At 39.0% G+C, this 12,608-nt stretch overlaps 1 protein-coding gene across 2 annotated transcripts in view; it reads left to right on the top strand.

Annotated features, from left to right (window-relative positions):
* The window catches only part of EEIG2 (EEIG family member 2), a 70,090-nt gene that overhangs the window by 17,396 nt on the left and 40,086 nt on the right, over positions 1 to 12,608 (top strand). The window lies entirely within an intron of this gene.

Raw genomic sequence — 12,608 nt, 5'->3', positions numbered from 1 at the left:
TGGTAGGAAAGGGATAGAAGAGATTCCCAAATGGAAAGGACAGCACGATGAATGGTGTGTGGGTACATAACCTGTTGCCGTCGAGTCCATTCTGACTCATAGTGACCCTATAGGACAGAGTAGAACTGCCCCATAGAGTTTCCAGGGAGTGCCTGGTTGGATTTAAACTGCCAACTTTTTGCTTAGCAGCCATAGCACTTAATCACTACACCACCAGATACAGGTACATAGTGCCTGGAAAAGGAAGAGTAGATAGTTCAGTTTGAGTGAAGAGTGGCTGAAAGTAAATAATAGAGGGTGAAGTTTGAGAGACTGAAGTTAGACTGTGGAAGGTTGAATACATAGTTGAGGAATTTAGCCTGTAGGCTATAGACAATGAGGAGAACTATAAATTGCCTGATCTGGAAACTGGCTGATTGAATCTGTGATTAAAGAAACTGTTTACAGCTGTTCTTTTCACTTGCGTTTTTAGATCATCCAGAAAGGAAAGAAAAGGTTGAGCTCTTTAGGACAAAAAGTCAAGTATTTTTTAAAGTACAGGTAACCTACTGACTTGGTTTCTTGCCTTGTCTTGATTCTTAACAACAACAACAACAAAAAAGTTTTATTCATTTTCCATGTTCTTGCTTAATTCTTCAGGTGCCTTATTCAGAAAGGATACTTGAATCATTTTGTTTTGTTGTGTTGTGTGAGTCCTCGCTTATCTGAGAGACTATCTTTCTGTTTCCTTCATACAAGCTGCAGTTTGCGCTGGGTAGAGATCTTCAGTTCACACCGACTCCTGAGTTCTGTAAAGTTGTTCCCTTGTCCCCTCATTTTTAAGAGTTGTAGGGAATGTATTTTCATTTTTAGGTGCATGGTGGTGTAGTGGTTTAGTGCTACAGCTGCTAATCAAAGGGTTGGCAGTTCAAATCCACCAGGCGCTCCTTGGAAACTGTTTGGGGCAGTTGTACTCTGTCCTGTAGGGTCACTATGAGCCGGAATTGACTCAACGGCACTGGGTTTGGTTTTTTGGATTTTTTTTTTTAACCTGATTTTAATTTTCTATATTCTTGCAGTGTTGTTACCTTATCGAAATGGAGAAATTTTGTATCATTTTCTTTTCACTAAATTTTCTTAGACCATGATGTGTATTCTCAAGTTTTAAGCCCAAGGTCTTTCCTTAGATTAGTCTAGGAATGTCTCTTCCCTTATTTGCTTTTTGATCGTGTGTTCTTCATCTGTACTGTTCTTTCTAGAAAGTGTGGAAGTGATGCTGTATAGAATTTGTAGAATTACAGCAAAATGAATTTGTTTTCCTAGGTGATAAAGTGTTATTTTTGTCAAAAATATTCATTTTGACACATGGAATCATGACATTTTTATGCTAGATAGCATCTACTTTAGCATTCCTGCTCCTACATAAGGAAATAGAGGCCCCAACCAGGGAGGAAACTAGTCCAAAGTCACCTATATAGCCTATGATAGAAGATTTCTTCATTTTCTATTTTTTATTCTTTCTGTTGTGCTATCTTGCTTTCCTTTCACTGGCCTTTAAGACGAAAAGTTATGAATTATACAATTATATGTTAATTGATAGGTGAACTGCATGCTAGTCTCTTTTTTACATTATTCTAATTGCTTATATTCAGTGTGTAAGAAATTTGATCAAAAATATATAGAAGGAATGATCTGTGGTTAGATATGTGGGAACTTAAAGAACACACACTCTTTAAATTCATATTTCAAGTTTAAACTTTTTTACTCATAAAAAAACTATTAACTAGTCAATTATACTACAAAAATGGGCATTTTTTTTTTAAATAAAATTTCTCAGTAGGACACCTGCCAGGCCCTGAATAGAAGTCTGTCTTAACTGAGGCTACAAAGACTTTTTGTATTATAAATAGCAGATTATAAGCATGTAAGTTTACAGGAAACATCTCTTTGAGGGCCTACTGTGTACCAACTAGTACTGTGTTTTTTTGATATGAAATTTATCACTAGCAGTTTTGAGCTATTCACAGCGGTCTATTGACAAACTTGTCTGCCTTAGAGCTCGTTCTTTTCTTTTTTCCTCCTTATATGGGAGAAGAGCCCCTTCTCCTGTTCTGGAGAAGGATTCCATCCCCTCTGACGTCCTCAGGGAAAGATCTGCCCTGGCTCCATCATTTATATCCTCTCAGATCTTCAGCTCTTTCTTTTTACTGCCTCTTTCCTATCAGCACTTAAGCACGCTTAAGTGTCTTACACATTAAAATGAAATCCTCCCTCTACCCCCATGTCTTCATCTGGCAGCTGCACTAATTTTCTCCACTTTTTTACGAAAATACTTGAAATGAGTTATCTCTGTTCTCTAGCTCCATTTTCCGTAGTAATCTAACTTCCACCCCCACCTTCTCACTGAAATTACACATGCTGAAGTTATCGGTGACTTCTTTGCTGCTAAATCCAGTGAATTCTTCTAGTCTTTGTCTTACCTGACCTCTCTGCCATGTTTGGTACTGTTGAGCAATTCCTTCTTAAAAATTTTTTTCCAGGCTTTGATGATAACCTGTTCTCTACTTTTGCTTCTCTCTTTGTTGACACTTAGCCTCCTTTGCCTGTCCCTGTCCTTTCCTGTACCCTAAGTATGCATGTTCCCTGGCGTTCCAGACTTAGCTCTTTTCCCTTCCTACTCTGGCCACTCTCCCTGAATGGCCTCATCCACTCCTGTGGCTTCGATAACCATTTACATGCTGAGGACTTTCACATTTGTATCTTCTCTCCTTTGAGTTCTCAATCTATATGCTTATCTGCCTACTAGACTTTTCAAATGAAGGACTCGCAGTCTCTTCAACTCAAAATATTCCATACTAGATTATCATTTCCTTCACTCTACCCCCACCAGCAAAATGAATTAGTTAGTAAATAAGTAAATAAGGAAAAATAAATCTTCTTGTGTTCCTTTTTTTTCAGTGAATGATATTACTGACTACTCAATTGTCCAGGCCTTCTGGAGTATGAGAGATTCATTTATCCTTAGTATTGTAAATAAAAGTCACAATTCTATACAGGCAGTCTCCCAATTTATGATGTATTTGAGTTCCAGTGAACCATACTTATGACTGTTTTTTCATTTTTTTATCTTATTAATGACATGTACTACATATAACGCTGTAACACACAATTTGCTGATGTTATCATTCTCAGTTGTAGTGTTTCCAGCCCCCAAAGACAAATGCAAATTGGATTTATAAAGATACTGATAATAAAAGGCAATAATAATGAAAACTAAAAAAAAAGAGGTATCCGACTTATATCAGAACCAACTTACAATGAAGTAGTTGTCAGGACAGAACCCTGTCGTAAGTCAGGGACTAACCTATAGATACTTGGTGTCTTAAAATATTTGTTTTTGCCTTGGTTCTCAAAAGTTTCTTTTTTCTCCACACTCTACATCTTCTATACAAGAGAAATTTTCATCAGTATTGAAGAAGAAAATGCTTCCTATAAATTTGCCAATTATTTTACTCTGGAGGACAAATTTAAGTGGACTCCGTTGAGACAGCACTGACTCATGGCAGCACCACGCACAATGGAATTGTAGCATTGCAATCCATAGGGTTTTCATTGGCCCATTTTTGGAAGTGGATCACCAGGCCTTTCCTCCTAGTCCATCTTAGTCTGGAAGTTCTGCTGAAATCTGTTCAGCATCATAGCAACACCCAAGCCTCTACTGACAGACAAGTGGTACTGTGCTTGAGGGGCATTGATCAGGAATCAAACCCAGGTGTCCTGCATGGGAGGCAAGAGTCCTATCACTGAATTACCACTGCCCTCTAAGAAGACTGAGAACTGTACATAGCCTTGATAATACCAACTTCTAACATCTATTATTGAGATATGCTCTAAGCTAGGCAATTTTCTAAGCATGGCAAACTCACTGCTGTTGGGTCAGTTCCGACTGTAGCGACCATATATGACAGAGTGGAACTGCCCCATAGGGTTTCCAAGGCTGTAAATCTTTATGGAAGCAGACTGCCACATCTTTTTCCCACGGAGTGGCTATTGGGTTCAAACCACCGACCTTTTGGTTAGCAATTGACCACTTTAACCACTGTGCCACCAGGGCTCATGTTTGATAAGCATCAAAAACTAAACCCAACCTGTTGCTGTCAAGTCAATTCCAACTCATAGCAACCCTATAGGACAGAGTAGAACTGCCCCATAAGGTTTCCAAGGAGCGGCTGGTGGATTTGAACTGCCAACTTTTTGGTTAGCAGCCGTAGCATTTAACCACTACACCACCAAGGTTTCCTTAATAAGCATAGTGTGTAATAATTCATTTGGTTTCCCCAAATTCCGATGAGGTGTAGGCAGTGTTACCATCAATGTTTTACAGAGGAAGAAAGGAAACACAGAGGTTAGATACCTTATCCATTGTGACAAGTGGCAAATAGCAGAGGCAGATTTTGAACCCAAGCCTATCAGGTCTGCATGCAAACTCTAAACCTCTATGCGTTGTTGTTGTTAGGTGCCATCGAGCCAGTTCTGACTCATAGTGACCCTATGTACAGCAGAATGACACATTACCCGGTGCTGTGCTATCCTCACATTCGTTGCTATGTTTGAGCCCGTTGTTTCAGCCACTGTCTCAATCCATCTCATCAAGGGTCTTCCTCTTTCTTCCTGACCCTCTGCTTTACCAAACATGATGTCTTTCTCCAGGGACTGGTCCCTCCTGATAACACGTACAAAGTACATGAGACGAAGTCTCGCCCTCCTCGCTTCTAAGGAACATTGTGGCTGTACTTCTTCCCAGACAGATTTGTTGGTTCTCCATGCATTACTACCTGGAAAAACAAATTGCATTCCTCAACAGCAGTTTCTTCTCACTGTTTGTAAAATGTTACACATACTTTGAATTACCAGAACGTGGCATAATTTTAAATATGTGCCTAGAGTGTATGCATGCAAGTTATTCTTAGGGTATTAAGTAGTGCAGTTTGTGGATATAGTAACTAAGGAGCCACAAAAAAAAAAAAAAAAAAACTGATCCATGATTTTCATTTTATTTTACATTAGTTTTCATTTTTGAACACTTTCTAGATTTTCTTTGACTTTTTTGAAGCACAAACAGTGGCTGTGGCAACATTTGTCAGTTAAGTCCTCTGCTTATTTTATTTCATACTCATCAGCTTTATCGTTTTATCTTACATGTGCTTCACTTGCCACAGTTTCAACACAACTCATTCTCGGTTGCTTTGTTTCTTGAAGGTGGTTAAGCAACTGTATAAAACTCATAGGAAATTAGTGACTCACATAACAGAAAGCATTTACTAATGTGACTTTTGTCTCAGTTGCCAAGTAGTAGTCTGGGTTTGTTTCTATGGTAACCAGTCAGCGTAACAAACGTCCCAAACTGGCTTTGTCACTTTTCATTTGCTTAGTTTGGACAGCTTTCTGGCAGCTCTGAGTGTGTGTGTGTGTGTATTACACGTTAAAAATTATCACCAAAAAAATGAGTAATTGCCTTAGGCACAAAAAAAAAAACTTAGAGATTGTTCAAATAAACCAGGGCTATTATTTTGATGTTACAGCACTAAAAAGATTCTTGAAGTTAACATGTCTGTTTCTGCCTAAGTTCCTGTTAAGAAAGGGTATAGTCAACATTGAAGCTTTGGAAATTTTAGAAATTCGTTTATAATATTAGTTCATTTCAAACATGCATAATTGTAGGAGAATATATTGGAAACCAGGCAGGAACAAACGGGAGTTAGGACCCCATCCTGGGAGATGAAATCTGAGTGGAATGAGGGAGAAAGAAGACTGAGCCACTCCTCTGGGTGAGAATGCTCTAGAATAAGGGAATGGAGTACACTGAGGTATTCAGGGAGCCAAGGCAGATGGGGTCTTGTGGGACACCAGGTCTCTATCTGAAAGCTGAGTTGGGGGAAGCTTCCTAAAGGGGATAATGACTAAATGAGTTAGAATTAAACTGCTAAAAGTGGGAAGCTGGAAGAGAGAGTAGATAACGCTTAGGGGGAAACAGAGTGTAACAAAGGCACACACATGAGTAATAGTGTGATGAAGTAAATGGGGAACAAAAAGCACTAGGAGACAGGAAGAATCAAGAGATAAGGCTAAAGATAAAAAAAAAAAAAAGATAGGCAGGGGTTCAATCATGGAGATGCCCTGTTAAGGAGGCTGGACCTTAACCTGTAAGATACGGGGAGGTGGTGAAGGATTTTAAACAGAATAATGACTTATCAAATTTGTACTTTTTAGAAGTTGCTCTCTGGTAGCAGCGAGGAAGTTAGATTTGAGGGGGGATCATTTAGGAGACCTAGTACTGTATTTCAGAGAGGAAATATTGACAATTAGGGTAGTGATGCTAGATACAGGAAAGGAGTTAACTTAGATAGGAAGTAGCATAAGCAAGAATTGGTGGCTGGAACTGGTCATTTGTGACCCATGCATGACTTTGTTGATTCAGTTGGTCAGCAAATTTTTTTGAGTGCTTTCCGTAGTTGGCAGTGCAGAGCGTTATTCTAGACTCGTGTTTTCTGCCTTTGTCATCTCTGGGTTTCTCTTCCAATAAAGATCCCTTGTACCACATCTTGAGATAATTAATTTTTTGGAGCCCTGAGTCATCCCAACCTGATCTCTTGGCTCACTGGACTTTCCTTATTCTCACATAAGAACCTGTTCCAGAGTCCTAGCACATATCTCAGTCTGCTACTTGGGAGGTAGTATTTCCATGTCTGTATAGTATTTTTTTTTTTTTTTTATAGTATAGTTGTGTTTCCTTAATCCCCCAGAAAGTAGACCTGACCTTATTTGTAGCTTCCTTGCATATGGTTATGCAGGTCAAGAAAAATATGTCTAATAGGTTCCAAAGGGCTTTATCCACACAGTTATCTTAAATGAGGGAAGCAGCACTCTGGGATTCCTGGAGCATCTATTACAATGTGAATAACACTTCAACTCTACAGATGCCTTTACTTGGCATGATCAGACCTAGGCTGTATCTGCTAGTATTGAGTTCAGCTGCATATAACAAACCCCAAAATAAGTAGTTTAATAATAAGGTTTAAGAAGTTTGGGGGGAGAGAGTCAAGGACTAGAATGGCAGCTACGTGGTTATTGGGGCCCCATCTTCCTTCTTTCATTATTAGCACATTTCTTTTTCCTCAAGGTAGCCTTATGGTCCAAGATGGCTGTTGACACTCTAACCATCATCATTACGTTTTCCAGGCAGAGGAAGGAAAAAGGGGTAAAAGGCCAAAGGACACATCTCAACTATCCCTCTTTTATGGTACCTTTCTAGAAATCACACCCAGTACTCTTTATCTATACCTTAGTTTGTACTCAACCCTATGACTACCCCAGCTTCAATGAGGAATAAAAAAAAATGCAGTCTTTTAACTGGGCATGTTGCCATTCTGAATAAAATCAGAGTTCTGTTTTTAAGAAAGGGGAGAGACTAGATATCAGATAAGCAGCTGGCAGTCTCTGCCACAAATGCTCCTGGACAAACCATGTTACTAGTTTACCAGCCTGCTGGTGGGTACCATGATAGAGGCCAGAGGCCCAAAGTCTTACCTAGAGGCTAGGAGTAGTAGGTGGAGATCTCCAGTTAACAGGTAGATATTTGAATCCGAGAACCAAAGTAAAGACTTAGATTTATAGGTTATCAACATATACACAATAGTTAAGGCCATGAGAGTAAAAAGAAGCCAAGGATTGAACATTTGAAGGAGATAGAAGAAAAAGAAATAATCAACAGAAGTAGAAAGGGACAAGAGTATTTCAGGAATATGTAAGAGGGGTCAATTATGATAACAGAAAAGAGCCGGTTGGATTTGGCAATTAGGTGAGCAGTTTAGTGGAGTGATGGGAGGTAGAAGCCTGATTTGGGGGAGGGGGAGCATTGAAAAGTAGATGAGAAGTGAGGAAATGGAAACTGCCTACACTGTAGAAAGTTCTTCAAATTCCAGCTCCAGCCCTTTCTAGCTGTGTGCCTTTGGACAAATCACTTAATTTCTCTATATCCTAGCTCTATAAAATGGAGTTAATAGTACCTTCTTCATAAGGTTGCTTTTTGAGGATTAAATGAGTTATTATGTGTAAAGTATTTATAACAATGCCTGGCATATAATAAACATTCAATAAATGTCATCATCTTTGTTACCATCATCAGTAGTGTCTTTGTTACCTAGTGCTGCCATAACTGAAATACCACAAATGAGCGTCTTTAAGGAAAAGAAATATACTTTCTCACAGTTTTGGAGGCTAAAAGTCCAAATCAGGGTCTCAGCCTTATTGATTCCTTCTGTGAGTCTCTCTCCTGGTTTCTGGTTTCTGCCAGTGATCCTTGGCCTTCCTTTGCTTGGATGGGATCCTCACATGTCATCTATCTGTCCCTGTGTGTGTGTCTCTGTGTCCATTCTGCTCTGTTTATAACTCAGGTTTAGAACCCACCCTACTGGAGTATGGCCTAATTAACATAATTAAAAAAACCCTATTTCCAAATAAAATCGTATTACAGGTATAAAAATACAGCAACAAAAGAAAACTGCCATCAAGCCAATTTTGACTCAGTGACCCTGTAGGACAGAGTAGAACTGCCCCATAGGGTTTCCACGGAGTGCCTGGTGCATTCGAACTGCTGACCTTTTTGGTTAGCAGATGTAGCTCTTAACCACTGTACCACCAGGGTTTCCATTACAGGTATAGGGGCCAGGATTTCAATACGTATAGGGGACACAATTCAATCCATAACAATTAGTATCATCATCTAGGAGCTTGGACCTGAGGGGAAAGATAGAGTTAGTAAGTAGATAGGGACGTAGGGTTGTGGAAGGATGTTTTTCCCCTGAAGATTTAATGTCGGGTCCTTTATGAAAACTGCTATTCTTTACTGTTACTCTACACTGTAATTCCAATTATCTGCCCTTAATCTCCTATCTCTTCCTAAAACTAGCATACTTGGTGTTGGCTTCCTCCACTCTCTGGCCAAACTAGATAAATATTTGTGCAAATACTCCTTTCCTGTTCATTTGTTTTTTTAAGGGAAATACCCACATAGAGTGTTCACTTGATTTATTTTTGTTATTCTGTCCAAAGCTGCCCTCCATTTGTGCAAAGGATAGCATATACTCTTTGGTATGTAAAGGCTGCTATGTTATAAGAGCACTTTAAGCTAGTTGTGAATCTTAGATGTATTTCTGTAATTAGTATTGCAGAGGAATTATTGTTATTTCACAAACAAATGCAAAGTGATAACATAAAGAAGGTTTTAGGGCTTTGCAGTGAATATTAATTAAGTAATTTTTATACTTACATAATTCCTGAAATAATTGGCTGAATAACATTGTGAGATGAATTCCCCTATTCAATTTTCATATATCAACCAGTAAAGAAGATTCTTTGGGCATTTTTAATTTTTTAGTAAGGCAACTAGCATAAAATGGCATGCAATATTACATACCTTTGTTCCTGTTTTCAAATTACTAGTTCTTGACCAAAAAACCAGTTCTGGCTCATGGTGACCCCGTGTGTGTCAAGTAAGTAGAGCTGTGCTCCATAGGGCTCCCAAGGGGTGATTTTTCAGCAGTAGATCGCCAGGTGTTTCTTTCGAGGTGCCTCTGGGTGGACTTCAACTGCCAGCCTTTCAGTTAGTAGCCAAGTGCTTAACCATTTGTATCACCCAGGGACTCCTTAATTCTTGACGGTGTTATCTAATTTGCAGATTTGGTTTTTATTTTAACAAAGTTATAGATGTACAGGGTTTAGAGTCTAATAGTTCTACAAGGCAGATTATGGAAAACTGTAACCCTCCCAACCCATTTCCCACATGACCTGACAGGGAAGATGCCAGGAAAGGAAATAGACCAATTTCTCTCTCCTTTTGCCTCCAGTATCCTTCCAGTGCTTGTCCCTGTAGCACATTTGGAAGCAGAAGGCAAGGGAGCTCAGTTTATGTAGTTCTTAAAGCTTCTTAAAGGTCAGCTTCACAGGCCAAGAAAGATCTGGAATGACCAACAGAATATCAAGCCCAATAATTTTGATTTCCACGAGTACTTTTTAGCTCTCTCTGGTCTTTTTTTATAGCATCCTATTCCTATATGGTAGATGTGATACCTTTTTTTTTTTAATCTCTCTATAAAGATTTTTTTTTCTTCTTCCAACATGGTTTCTGTTTCTGCTAAGTTGCTTTTTTTTTTCGTATTTGTGTAGGCCTCTATCTTTCATATTAAGAAACTTTCCTCAAGTGTCTGCTTGGATTTGAAAGTTGGTCAGAAGCTTCGTGCATGTGGAGGGTGGTTGTCAAGTCAGGATTTTACTGTAGGTTGGGCTGGCTGGACCATTTTGTTGAGAACTCTCAACATCTGTATTATCAGATCTTTTTTGGGGGGTTGGTTGGATTTCCTAGACAATATTCCACCACATCTTCTTGATGAGTATATGCCTGGCTCAGCATTCTGAGGAGCCAGTTCAGGGGAGGAAGACTGAAATCGCAGCATTCAGTAAGTCGTCTTTCATCCCCTTACCCCACCCCTGTACCATCGTGCCATCAAGCCATTTCTAAAAGCTGTACTCAGATCAGGCAGCCCAGAGATGTGTTTTACCTTGTCAGGACAATAAAGCTCAGTCTTCTGCTAAAATCAGGAAAAGGATCTGAGGGTCTTCCTAAAACAATTTTGAACCAACTCTTGCATTTTGCCCCTCCTTCATTCTCCTTCAAGTCCAATTTAAGATTCCCGTTCTTGGCTTTCACCATTGACACCTCAGGGTTCAGCTTTCTTGGATTTACTAAAACAGCTATCACTTGTCCTTTCCTGGCCACTTATTTTTGTCACCTCTCTGGTTCTCTTTTTTTCCTTGTGGATAATGCCTTTAAGTTTTTTTCTTTTTTTAATTTATTTAGTTTTTGGGAGGGAACAGAGGCTAATACACGTGTTCAACTTACCATCTTTAGCTAGAAGTTTTTATATTATCAGAAAAGTAAAATGATAGTTTTTAAAAAAATTGCTTGCCCATGCAACAAAACAAGACTAAAGGGGTGCACCAGCCTGGGGCAGGGACTGGAAGGCAGGAGGGAACAGGAAAGCTGGTAGTAGGGATCCCAGGGTTGAGAAGGCAGAGTGTTGACATGTAGTAGGTTGTTAACCAATGTCATAGAACAATGTGTGTGCTGTTTGACGAGAAACTAGTTTGTTTTGTAAACCTTCATCTAAAGTACAATTTAAAAAATAAATTAAAAAAAATTTTTTTTGTTTGAAAAAAAATTTTTTTGGTTTGTTCATTTCTTGATTCCTGATCATAAATCAGATGTGGCCTCAATGAAAGGGATAACCAAGTGCCCTGAAACTCAGCATACGTACTTCCTCCAGCAAGTCTTAAGGCCAAGAAATATTGGGAGGGAAGCAACAATAAGAAATTACAGGTTTTTATTTTTTTCTTGCTTGTTATTTTCATTATTATTCATTGATTTTTATTTTAATTCACTTATTTTTGAGAGTATGAGTTGGCTGCTGCTCCTCTTAATGGGATGCCTAAAGTCCCCTGATAAGTATATGAAGATCCATTCTTTATCGGGTAACTCTCATTCTGCCTGCATTGTGATCAAACCAGTAAATTACCCTCTGCCGGATTGCAAGGAAAACTCTCCTAAGAATACAGACGCATACTCTGCATATCATAATTGATTAAATCATTTAAGAGTCCTTAATAAAATGGCTACAGTTATGATAGTGAAACCTAGGATAAAACACATACTCTCCTCTCTTATACCGGAGAAAGACATCATACTTGGCAAAGTGGAGGGTCAACAAAAAAGAGAAAGACCCCCAATTAGATGGATTGACACAGTACAATGGTGCAATGGTGGGCTCAAGCATAACAGTAATTATGAGGATGGTGCAGGACCAGGCAGTGTTTCGTTGTGTTGTACGTAGGGTCGCTGTGAGTTGGAACTGACTCAGCAGCACCCAGCAACAAAGTAAATATACATGCACACACCACACATAAATATATACTTGGTTTTTAAATCCCATTTGCCTTTTCAATTCCTATTTTGGGACTTGTGGATATTGATGAAGAAAGCCATAAAACCAAACCAATTGGCCCTAATACAAATTCATTTTATTTACTAAGACAGCTACAGGTTGTCTTCTTATCACATTTACCACAGCTTTTATTCTTAACTGTCCACAAGCTTTTATCTACATTTTCAACTCAGCCACCAACCCTTTTCACTCTACAGAAGTGCCCTCGCTTATTACTTTGCAAAAAAATGAAAATTATTCAGCCTGGACTCTCTTGCCTTTCATTTTTCCTTTCTCCAATTTTCTCTTTATTTTCACCTATTGTCTTTTTCTTTCTTCCTGTTTTAGAGGAATAGTTTTTCCTCCTTTCTAAGGCTAACCCCCCTGTGTTTACACAGGAAAGTAAAGTGAACAGCATGTGCAAAGGCTGGGAACCTTGAAAGAGGAGAGTTGTTGGAAGAATATAGATTTTCCTTTGTGGACAAATGGGCTGTAGAGTTAAAGGGCCTGGCTTAAATACCAATTCTGCAGCTTTCTGCCTTGAATTACTTCACTTTTGTCATCTACACAGTGAGGATAACGTCACCCACCTCA

Source organism: Elephas maximus, chromosome 3 (genome assembly GCF_024166365.1).
Source record: "Elephas maximus indicus isolate mEleMax1 chromosome 3, mEleMax1 primary haplotype, whole genome shotgun sequence".
Lineage (NCBI taxonomy): Eukaryota > Metazoa > Chordata > Mammalia > Proboscidea > Elephantidae > Elephas > Elephas maximus.
This window is presented reverse-complemented; position numbering and strand designations above follow the sequence as displayed.